Source organism: Chinchilla lanigera, unplaced genomic scaffold, assembly GCF_000276665.1.
Source record: "Chinchilla lanigera isolate Chin_1 unplaced genomic scaffold, ChiLan1.0 scaffold00055, whole genome shotgun sequence".
Lineage (NCBI taxonomy): Eukaryota > Metazoa > Chordata > Mammalia > Rodentia > Chinchillidae > Chinchilla > Chinchilla lanigera.
The window spans coordinates 13,980,155-13,999,194 of NW_004955456.1; the positions used below are offsets into that span (position 1 = coordinate 13,980,155).

At 51.3% G+C, this 19,040-nt stretch overlaps 1 long non-coding RNA gene across 2 annotated transcripts in view; it reads left to right on the forward strand.

Moving 5' to 3' along the window:
- The window catches only part of LOC106149904, a 19,090-nt gene extending 1,807 nt beyond the window's left edge, over positions 1–17,283 (forward strand). Inside the window, exons 2-4 of one of the 2 annotated variants that reach the window (XR_001236374.1) lie at positions 7,763–7,855; positions 8,273–8,399; positions 16,611–17,283. This is a non-coding gene — a long non-coding RNA (uncharacterized LOC106149904). Of the gene's footprint in view, positions 1–7,762; positions 7,856–8,272; positions 9,074–16,610 lie in introns of those variants that run through there. The other variant, XR_001236373.1, reaches the window with a different exon arrangement.
- Positions 17,284–19,040: the final 1,757 nt, after the last annotated feature.

Consider the following 19,040-nt stretch of genomic DNA (forward strand, 5'->3'; position numbering starts at 1 on the left):
CAGAGTGGTACAGAATTAACAATGCTTATTGTATTACATATTGATATCTTCAATGTAGTTTCTCATAAAAACACATATAGACATACAAAGCTAACCAACCAATGCCTCACTGACAGTTTCTTTCAGCAAGGAAATACAATTTGATAATTCCATTCATTTATTTATTTTGTTTGTTTGTTTCTGAGGCAAGGTCTCACCATATAGCCCACACTGGCCTCAAACTCATGGCAATCCTCCTGCCTCAGCCTCTGGTGTGCTGGGATTACACCGTGCCCGGCCTTAAATGTATTTTATGTCTCAAAAACAAAACTACATGGTAAAAGACACCATAAAAGTAGTACAAGTCAGGCCATTGTAGCTTGGAAGAAAATGTTTGCAAGCTCCGTAACCAACCAAGGACAAACACCTAGGACACAGAAAGAAATTCTGTACATCAATGACAAAAGGACAAATGGGAAACAAGGACAGGAAACAAGGCCAAGTCAGACCAGGGGCCCCGCCGGCGGCGCTCCATGGTGCTCAGAACCCGAGAGAGCCCAGTTCAGGCAAGGACCCTTCCGCTTGGGCGGCGACGGGGCCAGCGTTAGGGACCCGCAGGCCCGCGCGTGACCCGAGGCCGCTTCTCCGGAGCTCGGCGCCCATCCCAGGAACGGGTGGCATCGCGGGCTACAGCTGCCAAACCCGAACCCGCCAGACGGGCGGGAGTCGAGCGTGGGGGCCTCGCCCCGAGGCCGCCCACGGAGCGGGGCCAGGGAATCGCGGCCTTCTGCGTCCCGCGGCTCCTCCTCGGCGCACGAGGCTGAGGCAGGGCTGTCCCTAGTTGCTCCTATGGGACGCTGGGGAAACGGTCTCAGACTGGGGCGCAGCCAATCCCGACGCCAGGCGTTGTGGATCCTGCCGGGTGTCCTGATCCAGTTCAATCCAGTCCAAACCAGTGCCTGGGGACCGCGTGGATCGCACAGGAGGGCAGGGGGGGTGCCGGACACCACCGCCCCATGTGACACACCTATCGCCAGCCCCTAGAGGGGGTCATTTCGCCTCCGCAAGTGCACAGAACTTCCGGAGCACAGCCCCTCCCCAGCTCACCGGGTACAGAATCCGGACCTGTGGCCCATCCTGTCCCTTTAGGTTTGTTTGTTGCATACTGGGATTTGAACCCAGGGCCTTTGCACTGACCCATATCTCAAGCCGCCCCCGTGTTTGTTTTTTTTTTTAATTTTGAGACAATGTCTTGCGAAAACACTAAGTTGCCCAAGCCAGCTTGAACTTGCATTCTCCTGCCTCAGCTTCCTAGAGTGCTGGAATTACAGGTATGCAATGCCACTCCCCGCCCCTGTGGATTCCTGTGGAGACCTCCCTGCTTGAACAGGACAAGCACGCAGGAAAGGGTAAGAATGTGAGGGGCCGAGAGGGTCCCAGTGCTAGTGTTCCAACGCTAACCCGCTAAATGCGAAACCCCCAAGGCCTGTGGTTGGGTTCCTTCCAGCCTCTCTGTTCTGCCTCCTCCCTCCCAGGATTCCTTCTGGAAGGAAGGTCTTATCATCGACCATCAGGCAAGGTAGGCCTGAGAATTTCCTAAATAGAAAGACAGGGGAAGGTTAGGGTTTCCATGACCTTTTTTGGAAAAGAGCAGTTTTAGTTTCTATGGCCTGCCTTGGGGAGGGAGTTATAAGCCAGATCCCATGGATAAAAGTCAAAATACAAAGCTGGGTATGGTGGCACACACCCGTAAGCCCAGCACCAGGAGGCTGAGGCAGGAGGATCACCATGAGTTCGAGGCCATTCCAGGCCACATAGCAAATTGCAGGCCAGCCTGCACTACATAGAAAGAAAGAGAGAAAGAGAGAGAGAAAGAGAGAAAGAAAGAAAGAAAATATAAATAAGGGAAGGGGATTTAGCTCAGCGGCACAGCGCCTGCCTGGCAAGCGCAAGGTTGTGAGTTCGATTCCCGGTACTGAAAAAAAAACAGAAAAAAACAAAACAACAACAAAATCGATAGATATCATAACGTCAGCTATGGACACTGTATGACGATTTATACAAAAGATTGTAATGGGTGAAATAGTTCTATGCTTTGACTGCCCGCACCGGGCCGGGGATGAAATGTCGCTACCAGGCTCTGCGAGTGCCGCACCTATAGGAAGCCGGATAAACTTGTGGGTGGGGCCCCTGAAGCAGGCGAAGGATTTAAATGAATCCGAGCATCCACCACTGGGGTGTGCGGTGCCCTAGGGAGAGGGCGTGGGCCCCTAGCCCGCAGGCAGCAATGTCTCTAAAATGGCTGCAGAGGGAGAACTGGAACCCGCCTTAGAGCAGCTGTGGAGGGTTCCCTGCGTGTGGAGACCCGCCTGGCAACCGCGACACCGCTGTCCACCCTTTCCACCATGGCCAGCCCTTCTGCAGCCCGAAGAGTTTTGTCCGGAAGGAAGAGCGAGGTTCACGGGCCCGTGGCGACAGAAAGATTCCACCCAAAAGCAGGACTGAGGAGGAGATCCGAGCTGGGAGCTAAAGAGCGCAGGCCCCTGGGAAGCCCACGAGGAGCAGAGCTGGAGGCCAGGGAGGCGGGGAGACGAGATGCCCCCAGAGGCCCACAGCCAAAGGAGCCGGAATGAAAAGGAGAGTTTGGGCTTTTTTTTCTGAGACAGCGTCTGACATTGTAGTTCAGGCTGGGCTGGAACTCATAGCCATCCTCCTGCCTCAGCTTCCTGGGTGCTGGGGTCACAGGCGTGCGCCTCCACGCTGGGCTTGAAGAGGAGTTTGGAGTTGGAGCAGCTGAAAATGAAATGGAGGAACATGGGCTGAAGGAAGACAGGGTGCTAAGGACAGTGCCGAGCCACGGCAACCGTTACAGCCCAGCGTGCGACAAAACGTTCCAGACAGACGCCGCCAGGAAGAATCCTGAAAAGCAAAAGAACAGCGGGAAACGGCTGTTGTTGGAACAACAGTTGGAGCAGGAGGGAGAGGAGATTCCAGGACGTCAAGTGAATGAGAATCTACCAAATGCCAGTTTTTGGTTGCTTTTTTTATTTTTGTCTTTTTGAGACAGAGTCTCACTATGTAGCCCGGGTTGGCCTTGAACCCGAAGTGATGCTCCTGCCTCAGCCTCCTGAGTGCTGATATTACAGGCGTGCACCGCCATGCCCGGCCTGAATGGCAATTCTGAGGAAGAAGTGGAAGATGTACCAGGAGGAAAGCTTTCTAACAACTGAAGACAAAGACGCAGGAGCCAGCTCAGAATTCTGATGACAGCTGCAGTGAAGATAGAACTGGAGAAGGAGCCTGTGATCTAGGAGATGCTGATGTAGATCAAGACATTGCCAAAGAGGGGGCTGGGGTTTTAGCTTAGCAACACAATGCCCGCCTGGCAAGTGCAAGGTCGTGAGTTCGATTCCCGACACCGGAAAAAAAAAGACAAGACGTTGCCAAAGAATCAGAAGATGGTCTTCAAGAGACGCCAGGCCCAAGAGACCACCAGACCAGGTAAGGATCCAAGAAGAGGCTGGAAGGAGAGAAACTAAAAGCCTGAAAAGGTGCCAGAATACCTGCAGGTGCTGAATGACGAGTTGTTTGTTTTGGGTTTTGTTTTGTTTTGTTTGGGTTTTTTGTTTGGTTGGTTGGTTTGGTTTGGTTTGTTTTTTGGGGTTGGGTTGGGTTGGGTTTGGGTGGGGTGGGTTTTTTAAGACAGGGTCTTGCTATAACCCAGGCTGGCCTTGAACTCACACATAGAGATCCTCCTGCCTCAGCCTCCCGAGTGCTAGGATTACAGGTGTGCACCCCCACGCCTGGCTCATCAGTGTAACCAATAATCAAAGCAAGAAAGAGAAATATAAAAGCGGATAGAAATCCTGCCAACATGTTTTTTTCTTACTGTGTCTAGATTTTGAAACCAAAAAGTAAACTGACATCATCTAAAGGGTTAAAATTTCAGCTATCTGGCAGGGCATGGTGGCACATGCCTGTAATCCCAGCACTAGGGAGGCTGAGGCAGGAGGATCATTGCAGGTTTGACGCCAGCCTGGGCTATAAAGTGAGCTCAAGGCCAGCCTGAGCTGCACAGCAAGACCCTGTCTCAAAAAAAAAAAAAAAAAAAAAAAATTTCAGTGATCTGAAATTTATTGCATTGTGGGAGTTTTTTAATTTAATTTTATTTTTTATTTCTTTTATTTTTGTCTTTTTGAGACAGGGTCTTCTCGCTGTGTGGTTCAAACTGGCCTTGAGCTCACTTTGTAGCCCAGGCTGGTCTGAACTTGCAATGATCCTCTTGCCTCAGCCTCCCAAGTGCTAGGATTACAGACATGCACCACCACACCCAGCGATTTTTTTTTATCTTATAAAGACACTTTAAATATGTATTTTTGAACATTTCAACCAGGCATGGTGACACACGCCCAATCCAAGTACTTAGGAGGCTGAAGCAGGAGGATTGCCACAAGTTTTGGAAAAAAACGTCCAAAAGCAAAAAAATTTTACTAATGGTTGAATTTTACTTTTGCCATCTGAAATGTCTTGAATGTCTCAAAACAGGGAGATATTGTTAAGTGTATGTCTTGGTTTCTCCTGTGGACAGAAATGTATAGGAAAATTTTTAGAAAGCTTTTTGAGGGCCAGGGATATAGCTCAGTGGCATAAGCTCTTGCCTGGCAAGCACAAGGTCCTGAGTTTAATCCCTGGTACTAAAAAAAAAAAAAGAAAAAAAGAAAGTATTTTGAGATAGGTCTTACTGTGTAACCCAGGCTGGCCTCAAACTCACAGTAATCCTCCTATGTCAGCCTCCCAAATGCTGAGATTATAGGTATGAGCACCACATGGGGCTTCTAAATTACTTTAACACATTAAAGAAAAACAGAAATAACTCCGTGGTTCATAAACTGAGCATTTTGAGGAACATCTCTTAATTCTAGTACTCAGGAGGCTGAGGCAGGAGAATTGCCTCAAGTTTGAGACCAGCCTGGCCTACATAGCAAGAACTGTCTCAAATAAAAACACAGGCCTGGGGGCTGGGGATATAGCTCAGTGGCATAAGCGCCTGCCTGGCAAGCACAAGGTCCTGAGTTCGATCACCGGTACCGCAAATAAAAAAACAAAAACAAGAAAACACAGGCCTGAGGGTGTAGCACTTGCCTTGCTTGGGCAGGCTGTGGGTTCCATGCTCAGTACAGAGAAGGAGGAAGAGGAGGAGGAGTGAAGAAGGGGCAGAGAAGCAATATTGGACCGTTTATCAGAGCTGCTTATGATGTTTTAATGGGCCCCTAGGACTGGCAGGCAAGAAATGACTGAGGAACACCGGGGTAAGCCTCTCTCCACATAAGGAGGTCACACCAAGCCCGCTGCCCCCTAAGGAAGGAGGGCGGCATATTCTGGCAACAGCAAGGCCTGCGTGGTCTCTGCTTGGCCAAACTTTAGTAAGGCTTCTGGGCCTTCTCCTAGGCCCTGGGATGCAATTTCAGCAAAGAACCCCACCGAGTGAGTGTGGCGGGACGAGGCCGGACGTGCCCCTGCTGGGTCTCTGATCACCCCGCTTCTGGTCAGGCTCCCACCCCCCGAGGATGTCCCCTCGCTGGCCGAGCATCCTGCCGGGAAGCCCCCTCACCCTGATGTCACCTGAGTCACCTCCCGCCCCGAGCTGTGACTCCCACTTGTCCTTGCGGTGTTTGGAGGGGGCCCAGTCTCTCGCCCCACTGCGTGGCCCCACGCCGACCTCAGCCGTCCTGAGTGAAGTCTTCCTCGCTGTGCTTTGACAAGTGCTGTGGAATAGTTTTTGGGTTTTTGTATTTTCTTGTGATGCTGGGAATGGAACCCAGGACTTGGTGCATATTAGTCAAACATTTACCACAGAGCTAAACCCCCAAATAATTTTTCTTTCTTTTTTTTTCTTTGTCAGCACTGGGATTGAACCCAGGGCCTTGGCACTGAGCTACATACCCAGCCCATATATATATATATATATATATATATATATATATATATATATATATATAGATATATATACACACACACATATATATATACACATACACACATATATATATACATATATATATATTTGTTTTGCTTTTCTTTTTTTTTCTTTGTCTTTTTGAGACAGGGTCTCACTATGCAGTTCAGGCTGGACTTGAGGTCACTTTGTAGCCCAGGCTGGCCTTGAACTCACAACGATCCTCCTGCCTCAGCCTCCTGAATGCTGGGATCACAGGTGTGCACCACTATGCCCGGCTTATATTTTATTTTGAGACTAAGTCTCACTAGGTTGGTCAGTTCCCCAAGCTGGGCTTTTGAACTTGCAATCCTGCCTTAGCCTCCATATGTAGAAGTGTTCTACACACACTCTGCAGCCTCACTAGCATTTTTTGTTACCTGATTTCTTAATGCTGGCCATTCTTTGTAGAATAAGATGGAATCTCAGTGCTGTTTTAATTTGCATTTCTCATGGCTGAGCATGGTGGCGCACGCCTGTAATCCCAGCACTCGGGAGGCTGAGGCAGGAGGATCATTGGGAGTTCGAGGCCAGCCTGGGTTCTAAAGTGAGCTCAAGGCCAGCCTGAATTGCACAGTGAGACCCTGTCTCAAAAAGACAAAATAATAATAATAATATATTTATGTATTTATGTATTTATTTTTGCCTTTTTGAGACAGAGTTTTGCTACACACTTCAGGCTAGCTTTCAACTCACGCTGTAGCTGAGGCTGGCCTCAAACTCATGGTGATCCTCCTGCCTCAGCCTCCTGAGTGCTAGGATTACAGGCACAAGCCACTACGGCTGGCTTTTTGAAACAGAGTCTCACTCACTCTGTAATTCAGGCTGGCCTTGAATTCACTATATAGCCCAAGCTGGGCTTGAACTGCTGCGATCCTCCTGCCGTAGCCTCCCAAGTGCTGGAATTACAGGTGTGCACTACCACTCCCTTCTCTATTTTTTAATAATAATAATAACAACAATTTGTGTTTCTCTACCAGCCAGAGGTGCTGAACGTTTTCTCATGGGTTCATTCCTTGGCTGGAATAATTCGTCTTCACCGACCCCCTCGTCGCCTCTGTGGCTACCGGGCACTGGCTAGCAGGGGAGGAGTGCGCCTGCCTGTGCCCCTCCCGGCCCACAAGCTCACCCGAGCCCCCTGGGGCAGGGTTGGCCTCGGGGCCAGGACCCATGACAGGTGCCAGGGCTGCTGACCCGAGGCGGCTTTGGCAGAGATAAGGCGGAGGCCCTGAATAGCTGGGTAACCAACCGCCGCTAACGCCCCATCTTAAATCAACTCCCTCTCCTCGGCCTCCACAGCTGCTTTGTTTAACTTTGTGCTCTTTGGATGAAGATATGATAAGGTGCCCGAGGTTTAAATAAACTCTGAAGTCTGCGAAGTGTTCTGCCTTCCGTTCCCTGGGAAGGGAGGCTGGGGACGGGGTCCTCTCCCCCACTGTCCCCTACGCACTGCCAGCGCCAGCTTTACTCTAAGCCTTGGGATCCTTTCTTTCTTCCTTCCTTCCTTTCTTTCTTTCTTTCTTTTTCTTTCTCTTTGTTTCTCTTCTTTCTTTCTTTCCTTCCTTCCTTCCTTCCTTCCTTCCTTCCTTCCTTCCTTTTCCAGTATTGGGGATTGACTCCAGGACCTTTGCACTGAGCCACATCTCCAGCCTTTTTATTTTTATTTTGAGACAGGGTCTCACTAAATTGCTCAGTTGCCCAGGCTGGACTTGAACTTATAATCCTCCTGCCTCAGCCTCCCTGAGGCTTTGCAACACCACCATTCTGGGTTTTCTTTTTCTTTTTTAGTTGTTATTGCCAGTAAGGAATCCAGAACCAGAGTGCTGAGCTACAAGGGGCCAGCCAGGGTCTCCACCTCCCATGGTCACGGGAGCCGAGCAGGTAACTTAATGTGGACGACAGGGCAGGTGGGGGTGACAGGTGCGCGTGGTGCTGTCATACAGCAGGACACACACCCAGTATTTGGTCTCTGTCCCTGGCTCCTGAGACAGAGCTCCCAGTACCTGCAGAAGGGGTTGCTGGGAGAGTCTTCTGTCCCAGTACTGGGTCTTTGACCCTGGTTCCTAAGAAAGAGCTCCTAGGACCCTCTCAGCCCCTGGGTGAGGGGACCATCTTTGTTCTAATAAGGAGACTGTCGGGGGGCTCCTAGGTAGCCTTGGGTTGGTGGCTGGTTGCCAGGGGAACCACCCTGTGCCCAGAGGGAACTTTCAACCCCATCCCTGCAACCTCCTGGAAGAAAAGAGGCTGGAGCCCGAGCCACGCCACTGGCCAGTGACGCCATCCATCACGCCTCTCTAGGGCCTGGAAGTTTCTGGAAGTTTCTGGAAGTTTCTGGATGGCGGAGCACCTGAAGGTCCCCAGCCCTCCCCACAGCCCTCGCCCCGGCGTCTCCCCCATCGGGACATCCAGCGACATCTGTGGAAATGTACGGTGCTGCCCTCCATCCTGTGAGCTGCCTTCGCAGATGCATGCGGCGTGAGGACGCAGATGCACAGGTCCCAGGCGGGGACCTGCGGGGACACTGCGCACACGAGCCCCCAGCCGGGGGGCGTGACCGTGTCTGCGCCCAGTGGATCCGCCGGGGGTGGCTGCAGGCGGCAGCTGGTGGGAAAATCCCCGCGCGGCGGTGACGCGGAAGTGGGCGTGGATCACGCGCACGAGAAGGGTTTGGTGGTCCCCGTCCCAACTCCGGGGGCTTCGGGTGTGGCGGGAAGAGGGCCAGGCTGCTGAGGACAAAGGAACCTCGGGCTTCCTGTACGACACGGCGTGAGCAGATGGGAGGGGAGGGGAGAGGGCAGGACGGCAGGGCCCGCGGACACCTGTCCCCGTCTCTGGTGGCAGCGGCACGGCGCAGAGCAGCTGGGGGCGGGGATCTCAGAGTGCCGTCCAGATGCAGCGTTAGCTACAGCCCTACGAGGGGGCGTCCCGGTCCTGGCCGTCCTGCGGGCCACCTTGGAGCTCCTCATAGAACAGAGCGAGTTCCCTGGATTTTCTGTGAGACAAAAGAAGCCCCAGCCACCCAGCCATGTGACACACACCTGTCATCCCAGTGCTCTGGGAGGCTGAGACAGGAGGGTGGCAAGTTGGAGCTCAGCTTGGGCAACCTAGCAATTTACAAGACCCTGTCTCAAAAACTAAAAGGCCTGGGGGTGGAGCTCAATGAGGAGGCCCTGAGTTTAGTCCCGCTCCCAGGATAAAAGCAGAACCTTTGTGGGTGTGTCTGTGGGTGTTTTCCAGGGAGGGCTCTAACTGCAATCAGTGGATTCATCCAGGGAGAGCAGGATTTGATGGTGTTCCTGACAGCTGAGGGAGACTGGGTGTGGCCTCAGGGACGGCCCCGCCCCCTCTGAGGGTTCTTGCTCTCAGGGTGTTGCCCACCATGAGGTGACCGCTTTCCTCCTCCACGCCCTCCCGCCGTGGCACCAGCCTCACTGCAGCGCCAGCCTCGCCACAGCCCTGAGCCATGGTACCTGCTGACCACCAATGGGAACCTCTGAGCTCAAATAACCGCCCCGCCTGTAAGCTGCCTTTCCTAGGTTTTTGGTCAGAGTGATGAAAAGCTGATTAAAACAAGTGTTATCAGCAGGCATGGTGGCACACGCCTGTGATACCAGCGCTGGGGAGGCTGAGGCAGGAGGATTGCTGTGTTTGAAGCCAACCTTGGCTACATAGTGAGTTCAAGGCCAGCCTGAACTATATAGCAAGACCCTGTCTCAAAAAAACAAAAATAAACAAAGACAAGTGTTATCAAATTATATGTTTGATGCAGAATTAATATGCAGGCAACATAGAGACCTCCTAATACACACACACACACATACACACACACACACACATACACATACACACAGCTCAGTTGATAAAGTGGGACTTAAATAGATGTTTCTCCAAAGAAGAGACACAAGCAGCCAGTAAACACATGAGCTAGATAATTTGTTTTTGTTTTTTTTTTCTTCCAGTACCAGAAATCAAACTCACAACCTTGCGCTTGCCAGGCAGGCGCTGTGCTGCTGAGCTAAATACCCAGCCCCATGAACTAGATAATTTGGATTTTTTTTTGTTTTGTTTTTTTTCCAGTACCAGGAATCAAACTCACAACCTTGCACTTGCCAGGCAGGCGCTGTACCGCTGAGCTAAATCCCCAGCCCTTGGATCTTCTTTTAACTATTTTTTTGTTTTGTTTTGTCCTATGTTTTTGAAACAAGGTCTTGCTGTGTAATTCAGACTAGATTTGAACTCACTATGTAACCCAGGCTGGGCTTGAACTGGTGAGGCTCCTCCTGCTTCAGCCTCCCAAGTGCTGGGATTCCAGGCTTGCACCACCATACCTAGCTTTTTTGTTTGTTTGTTTTATGGGTTTTTTGTTTTGTTTTTTTCCAGTACCGGGAATCAAATTTACCTAGCCTTTTAACTATTCAAGAAATTAAATTTGTAACTGAGAACTCCCCAAGGAGGATCTCAAGTCTAGTCTTTGGGACTCTCATTTGCTGTGGGGTGCTGGGGAGGGCACCTAGGGCCTTGCACATGCTAGGCAATTAATTGTGCTATCTCTGAGCTACATCCAGCCCCCCATACAGTGCTTTTATACTCTAGCAACAAATATATTGACACAAATATTAGACTTACAGTCAGGTGTGGTGGCACATGCCTATAATCCCAACACTAGGGAGGCTGAGGCAGGAGGATCGTTTTGAGTTCGAGGCCAGCCTAGGCTACAAAGTAAGCTCAAGGCCAGCCTGAACTGCATAGCGAGACCCTGTCTCAAAAAGACAAAAAAAAAAAGAAACAAGACTTACAGTACTACCTATAATTCTTCAAAACAAAGCAATTCTTGAGTATAAATCTAACAAAATTGTGTATGGGATTATGAATGCTGAAAACTATAGCACACCCTTGAAACAAACCAGAAAAAGCTGTGAACAACTGCAGAACATACCATGTTTGTTGCCCGGTGGCACGGTAGAGGCCATTTGTCCCCAGATTAATTCACCTCACAGTAGAGATGTCCTTTCTCCCCTGTCACAATGCTGCTGCGAGGGGCTGGGGATTTAGCTCAGCGGCACAGTGCCTGCCTGGCAAGCGCGAGGCCGTGAGTTCGATTCCTGGTACTGGAAAAAAAAAAAGCCAATGCTGCTGCGAGACTGTCTGTAGCTATAAGTAAGATTATGTTAAAGTTATATACAAAGGCAAGAGAGAGTCACTAAAACAGTTTTTTAAAAATACAAAAAAAGAGAGGGATCAGGCAAGACTCATTGTACAGCGACAGCAGTTGAAACTGTGATATTCACGGGAGGAGGGGTGGGGAGACACATACCTGGGTGGAACACAGCTGGGAACCAGAAATAGACACACACCCATGTGCCCAAGTGACTTTTTTTTCTGCAGTTCCAGGGAGCAAATGCAGGATCTTAATAAGGAGCTACAGCCCCAGCTTTTTTTTTTTTTTTCAGCCCCAGCTTTTATTTATTTACTCATTTATATTTTATTTGTGGTGTTTTTGAGACAGGTTCTCACTATGTAGTTCAGGCTGGCCTTGAGCTCACTCTGTAGCCCAGGCTGGCCTCGAACTCTCAGCGATCCTCCTGCCTCAGCCTCCAGAGTGCTGGGATTACAGGCGTGCGCCACCATGCCCAGCTGTTTTTTTTTTTTTATTTTGAGACAGGGTCCCACTAAATTGCCCAGGCTGGGTACAAACTTGTGATCCTCCTGTCCCAGCTTCCTGAACTGCTGGGATTACAGCCAAGCACCACCACACCCGGCACCTAGTTTTATTTTCTACACCTTTTAAAGTTTATAGGTTTATGAGCCATTTTCAGTTCATTTTTATATCAGGTCAAGGTTCTTCCTCTACATCTCCCCTTCCTTTTTCTCTTCCTCTCCCTCAATTTCTCCATCTCCTTCTTCACCTTTGATGAGGAGGGACACCTGCCCCTGGCATCATTTCCAGGGACAGCAGTCTTTCTCCGTTGAATTGCTATTTGCATCTTTGTCAAAAGTCAAATGGAAAAAGCTGGGCATGGTGGCACACACCTGTAACCTCAGCACTTGAGAGGCTGAGGCAGGAGCATAGCCACAAGCTTGAGGCCAGCCTGGGCTACAGAGTGAGTTTGAGGCCAATGTGAATTATACATGAGATCTTGTCTCAAAAACACCAAAAAAGCAAAAAACAACAGAAAAGAAATAAGTAACCAAGTTTGAGCCTAGCTGGGCAGCTTAGTGACTTAGCAAGACCCTGTCTCGAATTCTCTTTGTTTTCTTTTCTTTTCTTATCTTTTCTTTTCTTTTCTTTCATCTGTCTGAGACAGGGTCTCACTATGCAGTTCAGGCTGACCCTGAGCTCACTTTGTACCCCAAGCTGGCCTCAGACTCACAGTGATCCTCCTGCCTCAGCCTCACAAGTGCTGGTGTTACAGGTGTGTGCCACCATGGTAGGCATTGTCTCAAATTTTTAAAAGGGGATGTAGCTCAGTGTGAAGGACCTAGATTCAATCCCCAACAGTAAAAAAAACAAAACAAACAAACAAAAAAAATAACTGCTGCCCAAGACTGTTTGTTTTTTGAAGCAGGCTTTCATCATGCAATCCAGGCTGGCCTCAATGTAGCCCAGGCTGGCCTCAAACTCACCGTGATCCTTCCTGCCTCAGTCTCACGAGTGCTGGGATTACAGGGGTGCACCACCAGGCCCAGCCTAATGTTTTTAGCTATTATATTCATAATAGCCCCAACCTAGAGACCAACAGATAACCTTTGTCCAAAATGTTTATATCCACGGCACAGAACACTGCTTGGCTATGGAAAGGCATGAGCTATTGATAGCCACACTAATCAGGAATCTGGTGAACAAAGCCAACCCCAAGGCGCGACAGCCGCATGATTCTGTTTACACTGCGTGCTTGGAATAACAGAAGTATAGAAATTAAGACAGATTGGCGGCTGCCAGGAGCAAGGAGGGCAGGAGGTGAACAGGGAAGTTGGTGTGGCAATGTCAATACCCAGACTGCAATATTACCCCGTAATCATGCAAGATGTTATCATTCCAGCTGGGCAAAGTAGTCCATGCCTATAATATTAGCTACTCCCTCAGGAGGCTGAGGCAGGAGGGTCAAAAGTTCAAGGCTAGATAGGACAAGACCTTGTCTTAAAATAAAATTTTTTAAAATGCTGGGGAGGAAGTCCAGTGGTAGAGCACTTTCTTTTTTTCTTTTTTTACTTCTTTTTTTTTTGTCTCTTTGAGAGAGGGTTTCGCTGTGTCTTTCAGATTGGCCTTCAATTCACTTTGTAGCCCAGGCTGGCCGCGAACTCGAAAGGATCCTCCTGCCCCAGCCTCCCCAGTGCTGGGATTACAGACCTGTGCCACCACACCCAGCCAGTAGAGCACTTTCTTAGCATGTGTGAGGACCTGAATTGAACTCCACTACTGCCAAAAAAAAAAAAAAAAGAAGAAAGAAAAGAAAAAGTTACCATTTGGGAAAACTGGATAAAGAGCACAGGATTTCTCTGAATAATTTTTTTTTTTTGGTCCCAAGTGAAACCCAGGGCCTCACCCATGCTAGTCAAGCGCTCTACCACGAACCACTTCAGCTCTGCATCTATGATGACCTCAAGATTTAATTACAACAAAAATATGTATATTTATATAATAGGTGTAGAGTCCCAGTAGCAGCTGCAGTCCACACCCCACCTCCAGATCTTCTAATTCGATTTCTAGAAAAGCTTCAAATGAGACGAACAAAACTGTCCACAGACTGAAGTCCACCCTGGCCTGCAATTCCCGGCCACTCTCTGGAAACACAGTTTAGCCATAAGGATTAAATGAAGTTGACAGTAAAGATTAAGACACACACTGAGGGCTGGGAGTGTGACTCCAAGGTAGATGTTCCCCTAGCATGGGTGAGGCCCTGGGTTCAAGTCCCAGCACTGCAAAAACAAAACATACTCAGTAGGCAGTGCTCCCCGCCAACCCCAGCCACAGTGGGCGAAGACCCGGCCTCCCAGCCGTTCGTCCCCAGCCAGGGCCATGAAGCCCCCAAGCTCCTCCGCCCTCTGCTGTGACCTCAGCCCTCCAGCCCACAGGATTCCAATCCGATCCCACTCAAACCAGCAGTGGGGTAAAGACAGACAGGCCGGGGCGGGGGGAGGATGAGGCCTCACCCACAGGGTAGCGTAGGTAGTGGGCCCTGGAGGCTGCACACCCACAGGGACCAAGCCCAGGGCCTTTGCCTTGAGCTACAGCCTAAGCCCTTTTACATTTTTTTCTTTTTTGCTTTTTGAGACAGGGTCTCACAGTATAACTCAGGCTGGCCTTGAATTTACAGCAATCCTCCTGCCACAGCCTCCCAGACTGCTGGGATTGCAGGCATGTGCCACAGAACCCGGATTTGCCGTTTCTCTAGCCTTCTGTGCCACACTATCTCACCTGAACACACCTGTCATCTCCGCCGCCCCTGCCTGCCCTCCTGCACCAGCCTAGCCTCGGAGTCACATCCTGCGTCCCTGCTGCAGGTCACCCTGGGAACTCTGGTCCCAGCGGGCTCAGGCCACAGCTTTGGGACAAGAGGCCCAGAGAGTTTGGGACAGCAGGGTCCGCGATGCCTGAAGATGCTCAGCCGCAGCCCTCCCTCCCACTCCCAGCACTTTCTGCTCAGACACAGTGACCCACCCTCAGGCACCAACATTGGGCTGACACCCTCACAGGCACACATACCGCAGCCCTGGCAGCACCTCAGTTTTTAATGAACAGCTTTACTGAGGCGTGATTTAAAAACGGTACAACTCACCAATTCAAAGCGCACAACTCCAGCGGTTTAGTGCACTTAGAGTTGTGTAACCACAGCACAATCAACTATAGAACACACACATACCCTGTGCCCCTTAGCAGCCGCCCCCACCCCGGTTCCTTCAGAACACTCCCCCAGCCCCTGGCAACCACTGACCTGCTTATCTCTGCAGGTTTTCCCGTTCTGGATATTTTTATAAATAGAATCATGCAGTAGGTGGTCCTTTGTGTCTGGCTTCTTTCACTTACCATGACATTTGCAAGGTGTACCCATGGTGCAGCATGTATTTGTTCATTATTCTTTTCACAGGTGAGTAATATTCCACAGTGTGGATACACCACAATGTGTTTATCTATCCCACTGACAGACATTTAGGGTGTTTGCACTTTGAGCAACTGTGCAGGAGGCATTTGTGTACAAGTTTCTTGTGTGAGCCTGGGTTTCTGTTTCCTTAGATAAACAACTACAGTGGAATTGCTGAGTCCTGTTAAGTGTTCAACCTTTGGACCAACTGCCAAGCTGATTTCAAAAGCAGCTGTGCCACTTTTACATTCCCACCACCGGGGCCAGAGAGTCCCGATGTCCCCGCCTCCTTGTCAACACTTGGCATTGCTGATGTTCTTGGATTTGGGGGAGTTTTATTTATTTATCTAGTTGGGGGTTTTTTGAGACAGGGTCTCGCTCTGTAGTCAGGCTGGCCTTAAACTCACTATGTAGCCCCAGGCTGGCCTTGAACTTCCGGCAGTCCTCCTGCTTCAGCTTCGGGAGTGCTAGGATTGCAGGCGTGCCCCAGCATGCCTCTCCTATTATAGCCTTTTTAAAGCGGTCAGTATAAGAACTGTAGTCACCTGCCTTATTTCTCCCATTTAATTATAGCTCAGCACCTGGCAACCAACCTCTCCCTACCCCTCACCCTCCTCATTCCCTGATAATCACTATTCCCTCAACTTCTACGAGATCAGCTGTTTTAGATTCAACATATGAGATCACGTAGTATTTGTCTATCCATGCCTGACTTATTTCATTAAACATAATGTCCTCCAGGGCCATCGGTGTCCCAAACGACCGGCAGACTCTGTCCTTTTGATGGCTGTAGGATATTCCACTGTATCAGCGTATACGTTCTCTCTAGCTGTGCCTCAGACGCTTGGCTGCTGTGACCGGAGGTGTGGTGGATGAGTGTGCGGATGTCCCTCTGACATCCCAGTGTCCTCCCCTCTGGATACATATCCGGGAGGGGGCCTGCTGGATCGCACTGTAGGTCTATTCTTAGCTTTAGGGGAACCTCAGGATGTTTTCCATGGTGGATGTCGTGCTTTACATTCCCGCCAACCGTGGCCAAGGGTTCCGTTTGCTCCACATCCCCACGGGGCGCTTGTTATCATGTCTCTCCGACAGCAGCCGGTCTGCTTGGAGTGAGGCGGTGTGTCACTCTGATTTTGATTCCCTTTGCCCATTTCTCAATGGGGTCATGTGTCTGTTGCTGAGTTCCCTGGCAGAGGCTAAGCTCAAAGCCGATTCGTGCGCCATTTGCCCCGAGCCAAAGTCTTATTTGCAGAATGCCTGAAGTTTGGCCCCTGGGCACGCAGGTCGGTCCCACCTGCCAGGCAGGTCAGTTTCGGCAGGGTCCAATTTTCTGTGGCCCAGCCCCCGGCCCAGGACGCACCTAGGCACCTCGGGCTCCAGCAAGGAAAGGGCTTACGCAGGGCCTCCCGACCCCGCACAGTGACATCAGCCAGGTCACAGCCGCTGTCCCCGCACCGGCTCTCATACATCTGCATGACCATCTGGCTGTTCTCACCGCAGCCTGGGAGGTGAGTCACGCATACATCGCTGACAACATTTTCTTCCCTTTACAGGGAAGAAGCGCAGTTAGTAGAGCTGACGTGACTTTCCCCAGGCGACACGAGTCAGAGCTCAGCGGGACTCCATGGTGAACACCTGTCATCCCAGCACTCTGACAAGGCTGAGGCAGGAGGATCTCAAGTTTGAACCCCGCCTGGGAAACCTAGCAACTTGTCAAGACCCGCAAAATAAAACATTTTTAAAAAGACTGGGGATGGAGCTCAGTGAGAGGGCCCAGCCACAGGTCACGGCTCTCAGTCCTGGCACATGTGGGGCTGCTCTGTGGCCAAAATAATCTGACCTCGATTCCTCACACACTGCCTGGGGTTGCCACCGCTCCTTCTGCCCAAAGGCACACCCACTAACCAGGGAACTGTAGCGGCCAGCAGTCCACCAAACGGTACCCGGGCTACTCAAACTTCCTGCAGGGCCTCCCCACCCATCGCGAGCCGGGCCCTCCAGCTGGGCATTCCCAGCCCAGCCCAAGACCTTTGCCCATGTAAAAAGCAGGACCCTGGTTTTCATAGCCCTGTTTACCTGCAACTTCTGCCTCCCCAGGCCTGGGAATGGGAGAAGGTGTGGCCGGCTGCCTAGGAGTTGGGAATAGGAAGCAAACCCAGTTCAAGAAGGTTTTTTCTACCTCACTGAGGGAGCCCTCAGTTTCTTTTTATCTGTGTTTTGTGGGGGTTTTTTGTTTTTTTTTTGTTGTTGTTGTTTTTTGTCTTTTTGAGACAGGGTCTCGATATGCAGCTCAGTCTGGCCTTGAACTTACTTTGTAGCCCAGGCTGGCCTTGAACTCGCAACGATCCTCCTGCCTCAGCCTCCCGAGTGCTGGGATTACAGGCGTGTGCCACCACACCCCGCTGTTTTGTGTTTTGAAACAGGGTCTCCGGGTAGTTCAGGCTGGTCTTTTTTTTTTTTTTTTTTTTTTTCTTTTTAGACAGGGTCTCGCTATGCAGTTCAGGCTGGTCTTGAACTCACTTTGTAGCCCAGGCTGGTCAGAACTCCCAACGATCCTCCTGCCTCAGCCTCCTGAGTGCTGGGATTGCAGGCCTGTGCCACCATGCCCATGGTCTTGAACTCACTATGTAATCCAGGCTACAGTCGAACTTGTGGCAATTTTCCTGCCTCAGCTTCCTGGGGGCTGGGATTATGCGTGCAGGCCACCACACCTGAAGAGCCCTTGCTTTCTTCTAGGAGTGAATAAAACCAATAAATATCTTTGCCCATCTTGGGACGTTCTAGGTGTCCCAATGGAGAAGATAACTGGGCAGAGAAATAAACAAAAATAAATAAGAAAAACAGAGTAAGTCAGAAGACAGTAACACTAAGCAGAATATAAAGCATGAAAAGGGACAGGCCACCGTGGGATAAGAAGCTGTGACTGAACCCAGGGCTTTCACACTGAGTCGCATCTCCAGCCCTTTTGCTACTTTGACACAGGGTCCAAATCGATAAATTGCCCAGGCTGGATAGGAACTGGCAATCCTCCTGCCTCAGCCTCTCAGAGTGTGCTACCACGCTCAGCTAGAAACTGTGATTGTAAAGAAAGTGCTCCGGGAGGGCTCATGGGCAAAAGAACCTGAAGGGGGAAGGGACAAGCCATGTGGACATGCGCAGGAGTGTCCCTTGTTGAGGGGATAGCAAGCAGAGGGGACAGGAACGCGGCGGCCTGAGCCAGGAGGACTTGGTTGCGGGAACAAGCTCCAGGAGAGCCCCGCACTACAGTGAGGGCGGGGAGGCGGCAGCGGGCAGCCCGGTGGTCGGGACCTGGACAGCCCAGAGCAGCTCCGAGCGGCTGTGACTAGCGACGAAGGCCGGCTGGGGGCGCGGGCCGTGCAGGGCGTTGACTTGTTTCTGCGGGACCAGGTTTCTGTCGCCAGCGCTTCAAGAAGTGGCGTGGTGCGCACTTGGACCCGCAGGGAGGGCAGCCGGGACTCCTCGAGGGGAGGGGACGGGAAAGCGGCTTAAAGGCAGCCAGGCGCGCCGCCAGCGCTGGGGGGAAACCTGAGTTCAGCGCAGGTCGCCAGGGCGCTCCCGGGTCCCTCTCCGGCCGGCCGTGCTTAGCGCTCAAGCCCACCGGCCTGGAGGAGGCCGGGCGGCGCAGGGCCGGGGAAGACGCAGGGACCCGCGCAGGTGCGCAGCTCCAGCCGCGCCCCGCCCCGCGGTCCGCCCCGGCCTGCGTCTGGGGGACCTGGCCGCGCCCCCGCCGCACGCCGCCAGCGCTGGGGGCGCCGACTCTGGAGCAGGGAAGGCAGAGGAAGGGAGGTCAAGCAATTTGTGACTTGCACCCTAAAGCGCTAAAGCACCCCTTCCAGCGCCCTGCCCCAGGGAATCGTTTCCGAGCGCTGAGAAGCGGATCGAGCCGGTGCGGGAGGGGCGCGGGACCCGCCCCCATCGGCCCCCACCCCTCGCCTCGCCTCGCCTCCCCCGGCCCCGCCCCC